Genomic DNA, 10,802 nt, shown 5'->3' with positions numbered 1-10,802 from the left:
AAATTAATTAAAATTATTTAAACTTCATCAAAATTATTTAAAATTAATTAAAATTATTTTAAAATAGTTATAACAACTAACTTTATAACTAAATTCTAAATCTTAAACTCTGAACACTATTATATTAAATATTCTTTATCAATTTAATCAAAATTATTTAAACTCTTTCAAAATTATTTTAAATTGATTAAAATTATTTTAAAATAATTAGTCGCTACCTAAGTAGCTACTACATAGTTGTAATAATTGCTATAATACTATAATAATATTATATTAATTGTTATATATTATAATAAATATAAAATAATTATTCTACATTGTAGCAACTAATCATAATTACTACATTTGAAGTCCCTGGGGCAATGGTGCAACGGTAGGACATCCGGGTTGTGACCTAGGGACCCGCGGTTCGATCTCCAGCTACGGCGTATTTGTAAGAATTTTCTTCCAAATGGGGAACGCAATCAAAGGATGCTGGGCATTTGGATTAGCCGCCGTATGCGCTTCCCGATTTACCCTGGTGGTCGATGGGAAACTTCCGTGGGATCGGGCCGGCCACCCCTAGGGATTGAATCCATGAGACTGACTGGGATTTATCATTTTTTTTTACAATAGCATTTGAAAAAAAATAATATTGTAACAATTACAGAATAATTATTTTATTATAGTAGTTAATCGTAGCTAATACAATAATATTGAAAGTAAAGATATTCTCGAGATAAAAGATTTGATGAAGTGCTTTTTTATGAAAAGAAATATCATTTTGATGATTTGTATAATTTGGAAGATCTTTTTAATTTTTTATCCATATTTATTATATGCTTTAGAGCAATCTTCAAAATGACGTATCAATCAATTAATTGAATGAATGTGATTCAATTGGACGTAGTTGACCCGACACGCCATGCCATGTGCTCCTTCAATGGCTAGGCTTAAATCAACTGTTCAAACTCCACCCACTAATAATCAATTGACACATCATAAAAATTTCACGGTACGCGTTGTGGTGAGCGTTTAAAGATAACAACTAATTCAACTACAAAAATTTTAAGATTGCTCCAAACTTGGGTTTTACTTCTTTTTCAAAAGGCCCTCTAAACTTTCAGTATATCAAAAATACCCTCAAGCTTTCACCAAAGTACCCCTGAAACGTGCAAAACTAGGTTAAAGACCTCTTCCTACCTAAATCTAGTGAAATCCACATTCCGTGCATGACACTTGCAGTTCATAGATCTCAAAGCACTTTCATTAAAGCTTTTTAATTGGATGTGAAAATTAGAAATTAAATAAAAGCACATGTTTGAACAATGTTTGCATGAACTAAACTAAGAAGTATAATGGAATTAAATGGAAATTAGGAAGAAACACATGTCCAAACCAAATAATGAAATATAATTAAACTAAATAAAGATGCTTGAAACTAAACGGTGGCACTTGTAACTGACTAGAAAATCATACACAAAGATGATGGCGCGTTTAAATCATGGTGCTCTAAGATCAAGTAAAATATATTTGAAAAATGAGGGATATTTTGACAATATGGAAAGTTTAAGGGGCATTTTAGTTTTAGTTTTTTATTTTTATTTTGTAATTCCTACACAGCGACGCAAAGTTGCCATCATGATTGCATACCATTACCATCCATCATGAATGCATACCATTATCATCCATCATGAAAACTAAATTATATCAAGTATTTAATAGTTTAATGGAGAAGTGTAAAATAAGATATCCTTTTGCTTTTATTCTCCCAACCTAAAGCTTTAATTTGAGGAATGGTAGTTAGCTCCATCTCACCCACTAAGCGGGCACACACATACGCCATGTTTCAGGCCTCCTACCCTAACTTAAGCCTTTAGTCCTGATTTCAGGGCATCTCTATGTGAAAAATGGTGTACATGGACTTGGAGTTGTGTTATTGGAGATGCTCAAATGGCCAGCACAAGTTGGTGGATTGATATTAGGGACCAATAAAAGTCGGTACAACTAAGAGATCTATGTTAGAGCCAGAATCTCCCATCAATAACAGAAATTGTTGATATTTGCAAGTCCAGAACATCTTAATTTGTTTGTCTAAACAAACCAACAATTGGGAGATATAGAGACATTTAGCTTTGTTGAAATCTAAAGTGACTGTGTACTCACTCAAACTGATGCTTTGGATTTCTATGCAATCCTAATAATTAGGTTACTTTTTCCTCTTTTTTTTCTAAAGATAGAATTTTACTTTTAATAATCTAAAATAGATAGATCTTTATTGCAACAATTACTAAGGCTATTATTGTACATAGATAATTGGTGACAAATAGAATTTTCCTTAATTTGGCCTACCAAGATTAGTATTACATGCGCATAATAAAAGAGGCATTACCATAAAGCGTATGTGGGTACATTATCCATGCACAGCAAACAAGAAGCTCAAACAAACCCGGCTGAGCTGTTCATTTCTAAAACTATTTGGCCGGCTAATAAAATTTCAAATGGTTCAGGAAACTGATACGTGGGCCAAAAATTAAATCTCAAACGGTTCTTGAAACTACTTTGGCAATGTTTGCTCCAAAAGTTTAGAGCGCCATGGTTCTATGCCAAATACAAAGATTGACTATGGTCTTTCTGTAAACGGACAACAAACTAAAACCCATCTCCATTAGCATTCAAGATAGCATCTCACTGACCTTTGTAGCAAAATCATCATTGTCATCTAGATCATCTTCGCTTGGGTGGGGTGTGTCCTCATCTTCTTTGTCCTTTCCTGATTCATAATTGAAATCCCCATCTTGCTTGTCAGAATTTTCCGTCTCTTCATCTTCTGCATTCTCCAAACCCATATCATCCTCAGTTTCCAAGGCATTAGCTTTACTTGGAGAATGGTCGTCGTAGGCTAGCTCATTTTCAGTACGGATCATTCCCTTGTCATGGTTAACAATGGTGTCGCCTTCTGTTTTGGCTTCTAATTGAGGAACCAATTCATGTAAAGAAGAGTAACCACTTTGAATGTTTTCATGTTGAGTAGTAGAAACTTCATTCTTTGCATATGCCCGCTCTCTTTTCCTCTTCAAGATAGCAGTCAGTGGCAATGGACCCTCAAAAGATAGAGGATTTTCTGGTTCATAAAACCCTTCCAAGTTATTAGAACCAGTAACTTTGATTTCCTGGATATTCTCATTATTCTTGGCACTTCTTAACACTGCAAGAGACTTTGGGCTGGCAAAATCTAGAGAGATTGTGCCATCTCTTAAGGTTGTTTTTTCCCTATGAAACCTCTCATCCTTGGTGAATATCTCACTTGGTTGACGTCTTATTCTTTCTGAATACCTTATTTTGCAGTTTGTTCGCCTAGATGGTGACCATATGCCTCTAGGTCCTCTTCCTCTCTCTTTCTCTGAGAACATATTGTTGGTTGCATCAGTAACAGATCTACTAGGAAATGTAATCCTGCCTTGCAAACGACAGCTGATGCACTGTTCAGGAGGAAATTTCATATCATCATGTGAATGGTAGCAATAATGTCTCTCCTCAACATGTTGTTCATCTCTTCGGTAGTGCTCACTATAACGACCATGATTACTGGTAGATCGTGTACCATTGAACCGTCTTCGTTTATTTAGTTGGTAGCGCAAATCTGACCCATTCACTGCATCAGATTTTGTCTCTCTATGAGTTACTCTTCTTTCAAGTGATGATGCTCTGTCCAAAGTTCTGCCAGCAGTCTTTGATTCCCACCCATATCTGTATGTGGCAGTTCATAGTTTTCATATTTGCCATTGCCATTGTGTAGATCCCTTTCAATCTTTGTCATAGCCTCATAATCACTACGGTGATAGTCATATTCATCTTCAGCTTCCATCTTGTGTCCACCATGAACAGACATTCTTCTGAAATCATCTTCATTATGGTAATAATCAGGGTCTTCAATATCATCTTCTACAAGTACATCAAAACCAGGGGAATGTTCCCACAAGAACTCATCACCATCCCTACCATTATCTGGTTCCTCTTCAGTAGGTTGCACCTGACGATTCCATGGTTGGCTTTGAAAATAACCACTGTTAACAGATACACCATTCTGTGGCAATCCAGGATGGTCACCATCCATTGAATGAGGTGGACAATATTTTATTTTCAGATGGTTCGTGCTTGGGAGCATTGTCAGCTTTAGTTTCATGATTTACTGTTGCATATGATACTTCACCGTGCCTACTGATACCCATCTTGTGTCTATCATGATTGGCTGCTTCTGTATTATGTTGCATAGGAACTTTCTTTTGTGTATCTTGTTCATTTGATTTTCGTGGTGCAGCAGAAAGCGAAGAAACCTTTGTAGCCGGCTGGGGAAGAAAGTTGACAGATGCCTGAGGTCCATGCACGAATGGACACCTTTCACCCTTCAAACACTGGCCCCACTGGAAATAGTAGCAAGGAACACTTTGTCTAGTTCCATTATTAGGAGCTCGGGCAGCTGGTGTTAATGTTGATGCTGAGGTCTGATTTGACAGTGGAGGTGTTTCAGAGTTAGGTATTGCCGTTGCAAACAAAGAATCAAGAGGCTGTACAACAAACAGCATCAATTAGCTTCACGTATATAAACTACTTAATTGATACGTTGCATTAAAAAACAGGCAATCATTGGATGGTCATTTCATCTAATTGTAAAGTATTCAAACATGATTAGCGTTCAATTAAGGAAACAAATACAGCTTTGAAATTGGAACCAGACAACTGTTGCAATTGCATAAATATGGATTATTGAAAGTCAAGAGTTATAAAATAGAAAATTTCTTGATATGACACTCAATGAGAATCCTGTTGCTTCAAGCACTTCACTCCCTGATGACAACAGCTAACATAAACTAAAAACTGATTCAGTTAAGATGACCACCTGAAAATTGCATTACAGAAAATTCTCTGCGAAAATTTTTGGAGATGAACATCATATGAATACGAGCAAAATTTAAGCTGACAAAAACAAGCATGCAATTAATTGTTCCTAACTAAAAGATGCAGGATACCATGTGAATCATGTTTGGAGAATCCATGCACAGTAAATAAGCATGGAAAGGTAGAAATGACATACTGGATGGCGGAATGAACATTTTGGATTGAGGCAGTTCCCATTGAGCCAATACCAACAGTCCCTAGGGTTAACTCTGGCACCCTCACTGTGGCGATAATCACATTCACTCCCCTGAATGAAGAAATAACTGTTAGATTCTAACACAAAATACAATTTCCAAGATACATAATAATGCTACAAGCAAAGTAATATTAATCTATGAGCACACATATGCATCAGTAGAGTATAGCTTAGAAGAGAGCTGTATGTTTTGATATATGATAAACATCATTATCAAAGAGCTCAAGAAAAAATATTCAAGTAAATGAATTTTAAAATCAATATCAGAATAAACTCAACACCAGAATGAAGTGAAAGTAGCAGAATGCATGCATGCATGCAAACTGTACAAAATGCCAAATTTGATAACCATATCAACTGTGCCAATCTCATCTAAGATTTTGTTAACCTACCTTGAGCAGAGGGTTTATGATTGAACAAAGAGCTTAGTGCAAATACACATTACAAGGGCCTAACTACAGGTGTTTAAGCAGAAGAAAGAACTAGATTACTGTACTAACACCATGCTACCACAAAAAGTCCAATGCTTCAATTAATTCAACAACAACATGGTGCCATCAGAGCAACTACTGTGAAATGAACTGCACGTGCCATAGAGGTGTAACAATCAGAACAGGCATTTATAATTCTGGTCATTTGAATTATCTTCAAATCATTATTAAGGCATTAAGGTGGAATCCTCTTCTTATGGTGTTCAAACACTAGTCAATGGAGCTCCAAGATTAGGGATGGCAAAAAGTTGACATTACCTGTTTACATGACACAACCTAGCCTAGTCCATAATTTTGCAGCTTTGGGTTTGAGGCAAATAAATTTGGGTCGTAAACAGGTCGACTCATTTATGACCCTAAAATAACCAGCTCATGTCAAGTCATAAATGAATCATAGTTTATAAATATATAGATATTTAATTAGTTATTTAGCAGTGATCCATATGAGTTATAAATATATAATCTAATAAATAAGTTATAAATGCATAATTTATATGATTATATATTTAAGTTTTTGTATAATTAAAAATAGGTAGTATGTTGTTTGTATTTGAAATTTTGTTAAGTGGGTTGACAACCCATTTATGACTACTTAATTATACCCATCTAATCTGTTTGATTGAATAGATCATAATTAGGTCAATCCGTTTATAAACAAGTCCTGTATAGGTCATGAATTTTAACCCATTTATTAAACGGGTTGGGCTCAGGTCGAGAATAAAAGGCCATGGTTCAACTAGACATGGCCATTGTATGAAAGATGGACGTAAATATAACACCTATCAAATTGCCACTCCTATCAAAGATGGACGTAAATACTAGATATAACACCATTTGTTTCATCATTCATCAATCGGCAGATTGCATATCATATACTTTCATCCGTCAATATTGTAAGTTCATCTGTGCATTGAAAAAAAAAAAAAAGGACAAAGGAAGGAAACTGTCCAGTAATATAGCTAACTCACTCAAAGTTACTTTACAATACCATAATGCTGATGGTTAAGCCAATTTTTTTTTTGCAAATTAAATGCCTGAGTATTCTGAAATCCACTATGGTAGCAAAAACGAATGACATCTACTACACTGACAGTAAGAAAGGAGTATAAACAGGTTACATAAAGAACCAAAACATCGTCTCCACTCATGTTAGACAGAATGTAACAAAAGTCACCAGCTTCTAAAACCACCAAAATGGCAAAATGACAAGCCTTAACCAAATATAAGCTTGAATTGTGGAGAGAAATTTTAGGAACTAAACATTTTCAAGTAGAGCTAATACAGATTGTAGAACTAGAATTGAATATTTGAGATATTGCTTCAACAATAAGAAGAGTGAAACAATAATTAAGATAGTGGGCAAAAGAATCAAAGAGCTTTAAATGTCTCAAATCTATTACTAAAAACAAGATATTGATGAAGATAATATTAATAGGATAAAGAATAGAGGGCTAAAATCAAGAGAAACCTTAGTCTTTTTATGCAAAGGTTGTGTGTCTCATAGACCAAAGAAAAAATTTATAAGGCTGTGATACAAAAGACCACAATTAAATGTAGCTTTGATAAATCATAAATTAGACAACAGATATTGTGGTACAAATGTCTACTTGGAGAAGGGAGGAAGATTGGGGGAAAAGGAGAGAGAGGAGAGGAGGGAGAGGGGGAGAGATATGCAGGGGAGAGGAGTGATCAAGAGTTGCCAACTTTGATTAAAGGCAGGGAAGGAAAGAAATGTAAAATTCTACTTCTACTTTTCTTGTTCAACCTCTTTTCTACCCAACTTGGAGAGGCTGCTATGGTGGTCAAATCCAGCAATTGTACAGCCATGGTCCAGCAACCACAAGTTCTACAGCCGAATCAACAGTTGAAGTGGTTTGGCCATAATCCTGTGACAACCAAGGACTGAATCTAGTGGCCCGATCCCATGATGGCCAACAGTGATCTGGTGCCCAGATCTGACAAGTTGATCAATGATGGTAGGTGATTCATGATGAAGAAAGGGATAGTGGTCTTTTACTGTTTTTCTCTTCATCTCCTTCCAATGATGGCAGATCAATTTTGAAGGAAAGGAGGATGCCTCCTTGGTTCCCTTCTCTTCATCCCTCCATCCAAGTAAATAGCAGACTCTCTTCCTTTCCTTCTCCTTCTCCCTCTCCCTCTCCCTCTCCCTCTGTTTTGCTCCCCTTCATCCAAGTAACACTGCCTTAAAGACAATCAATAGATTCTACAATTAAACAGATCGAATCAACCAAAGTTAGAAGTGTGAGGGGCAGATAGATCTACGAAAACTTTATTTAATTGAATTAAGTGATTTAAAGATCTAAAAAATAGTAGCAATAAAATCTTCTAGAGATAAATCCTAAATAATTCATTAAAAAGACCCAAATAGTCAGACTGATCAATTCTTCTTGTTGTATTTAAGTAGAAAAGCTTTGGTTTTGATTGCCTTACAAGAGCTTTCCAGCAGATTAACTATTCAAATACTCTTATTACACAACGAAAATCCTAAAGACATCATGCAAGACTGCAGAGAACGTAATTTACAATTTGGAAAAGAAATAATAGTAAACTGAAGCGATATTGTTCAACCATTGCAACTTAATACATCATATGCTCCATTATACAAAGTTTAGCTCTACAAGAGTGACAAATGATTAATTTTGAAATATACAATAGTGGTATTCAAAATAGTTTTCTGTGCAAGGAAGTTTAAGTTTTTGTTGTAAACAATTGCATAGATCTCTCTGTATTTAACCATTTTAGGCTCTTAAACAAATTACTTGCTATATGTTGAACTTATTTAAAGTAAATGATGTTTATTGCAAAGTGATACTAAAGCCATAGGGAACTTTTATCTGGACATGGAAATATGGAGGACAGTTTCTAAGTATCACATTATGCACAAACACAACCCTTCGTCAAGCTGGAGATCCAACAATAGATCTATTGATGTGCTATTACAGGATAATACCAACACAATTTGAACCATTGGAAGGAAAGCCCGCATGAACCCTATTATGTAGATACTTATACTGCTAAACCTAAAAAAACAAGAAATTAAGCAGTCTTTTGGATACATGAATTTGAACAGTTACTGAGAAGTAAGTTCTGCCGGTAATGCAAACAAAAACAACTTATCACAAGCTCAAACTATGGAAAGAATATGGCATAATGACTGTTTATTACTAGAACTTCCTACAAGGGCATGCTGCATGCACAACAAACTAGGCCGGACAATCTTCCCTGAAACAAATTTTATGATTAGCACGAGGAGTGCTTACCGGATTTGAACCACAAAATATAAATAAAATACAAAGAACCAAATGCATGTGAACCTAAAGCAACAAAAAAAACACAATTCAAACTAGCATCTTAGCGACTTAGAAATAACAGGCGTAAACCAGGGGGCAAAACACCTTCTTGCAGGTCAATGGGGAAGCCAAAAAGTAGACGCAGTCGGTGTTCCTCTTCAACGCCTCTTCTTCGGCCGTCGCAGGCTGGATTGGTTCACGCCTAACACCACCTTCCATATTCCAACTCCTTCACAGGAGAAGGGGCATCGACGTATCCCAACCTCCTCGCCGCAGATCAGAGCGTGCCGGCAGAGACAGGTAAAACCCCAGCTCAGGGCACAGAAATCGAGAAAAAGGGAGCTACTGACCCACGGATCGGGGAGTCGAAACGCGATATCCGAGAAGACAAATTAGGGGGGAAATCGATTGAGATGGACCTCCAGATTCGAGCCGGGGAGAGAATTCCTTAGCCATAGGAATTCATTTCGGCGATTTTGCGAGGCCGTTGGCGAAGGCTTCCGCTGCTCTCGCCCCGTGAAGCAGAAGCCCTCGATCTTGTTTCGTCGTCCACCCCTTCTATTCTCTATTTATAGTACAATTACTAGTTTATTATTTTAATTAAAAAAAATAAAATTCATCGTCTCAATGATTTCATGCGATTGATATCATTTAAAAATATAAATCAAAAAAATATAATTGATCAGAAAATTATAAATTGATCAACAATTCTATTCCGTCGTAACCAACTCAACTATATCTGAAGGCTACTATTTTACTATAAAACTTAAGAAAGTAGTCGGTAAATACCTAAGAAGTGGGTTTAGGCAAGTACGCGTACGATTTGGAAACAAGTCAAATTTAAATGTTAAATTATTTGAATTCATATAAAAATTTTGATCAAAATTATTGTATATTTAAATTTAAAATGATATACAAGTTAAAAGTTTTTTTTATAGCTCCTTTCAAATGACTAGCGTTCTAAGATTGCCGTGGGGACTTAATATCTTAGATTTAATCTATTACCAACAACTTAGTGAATTGATTAAACTAAAAACTTGTGTGAAAAAATTAATAAAAATACTTTAAAATTGGAATATCAAGATTTGTATAGTATAGATACATCGGTGTATAAAAAATGAACCCCAACCACACTAACAAGCCTAAGCATGTGTGATTCTTCTTGCTCCAATACACTCGGTGGCTTAAGCATCGGAGGAGCTTTATCGGACAACCCTGGTGCCTTATAACAAGATGATAAATTTTGGACACATCATTTAATTAGTTATTTTTCACTATTAGGAGAAGTTTAGCTTTTCAGACTTCAATAAAAAGAAGAAGAAAAAAAAACTACTTCGCATCTATTTTTCATGCGAAGACACCGTGATTAAAGGTCAAAAAGACATCAAGCTTCTCTGAATTCAATGCATGGCACACGTTTTCTTGGTCAACTTTTAACAACTCTGCAAATAAAACATATATATTTGTAGCAGGATCAGATTGCAGCAATAGATCGAGGCAAATCATCAAACTATATATTTATTCAGAACTTTGATTACTGTGATTGAAGAACAATAAACAGAACAGAAGCCCAGAATGTGAAAAAACCATGAGTTCCTTGTACCACTTGTGTTCTTAAAACCATGAAACTTTGCGATCAAAAACCTTTTTTTTTTACTGGTGTTCAATGCGGCAGAACATGATGAGGAAAATTCCAAGAACTCAGTTGGATTCCATAAACAACTAAGCACAGTTAGGCCTGCATTATATATATATGTATGCATATGTTCATACTTCAGACTCAGAAAAAAGTCAAGAATCATTGGTAAAATCTCTAACTAGATTGTTTGTTGATGAATTCAACAAAAACCAATGGAAAGCAAGCCT

The 10,802-nt window shown here is 35.5% G+C and overlaps 1 pseudogene; it reads right to left on the bottom strand.

Moving 5' to 3' along the window:
- Positions 1 to 2,388: 2,388 nt before the first annotated feature.
- LOC141824403 (zinc finger CCCH domain-containing protein 32-like) lies at positions 2,389 to 9,457 on the bottom strand (annotated as a pseudogene).
- Positions 9,458 to 10,802: the final 1,345 nt, after the last annotated feature.

This window comes from Curcuma longa, chromosome 3 (genome assembly GCF_044706935.1).
Source record: "Curcuma longa cultivar G26 ecotype Majalengka, Jawa Barat chromosome 3, ITB_CL_G26_1.1, whole genome shotgun sequence".
Classification (NCBI taxonomy): Eukaryota; Viridiplantae; Streptophyta; class Magnoliopsida; order Zingiberales; family Zingiberaceae; genus Curcuma; species Curcuma longa.
Note: the sequence above shows the minus strand (reverse complement) of the source record. Positions and strands in the feature narration are given on the sequence as shown.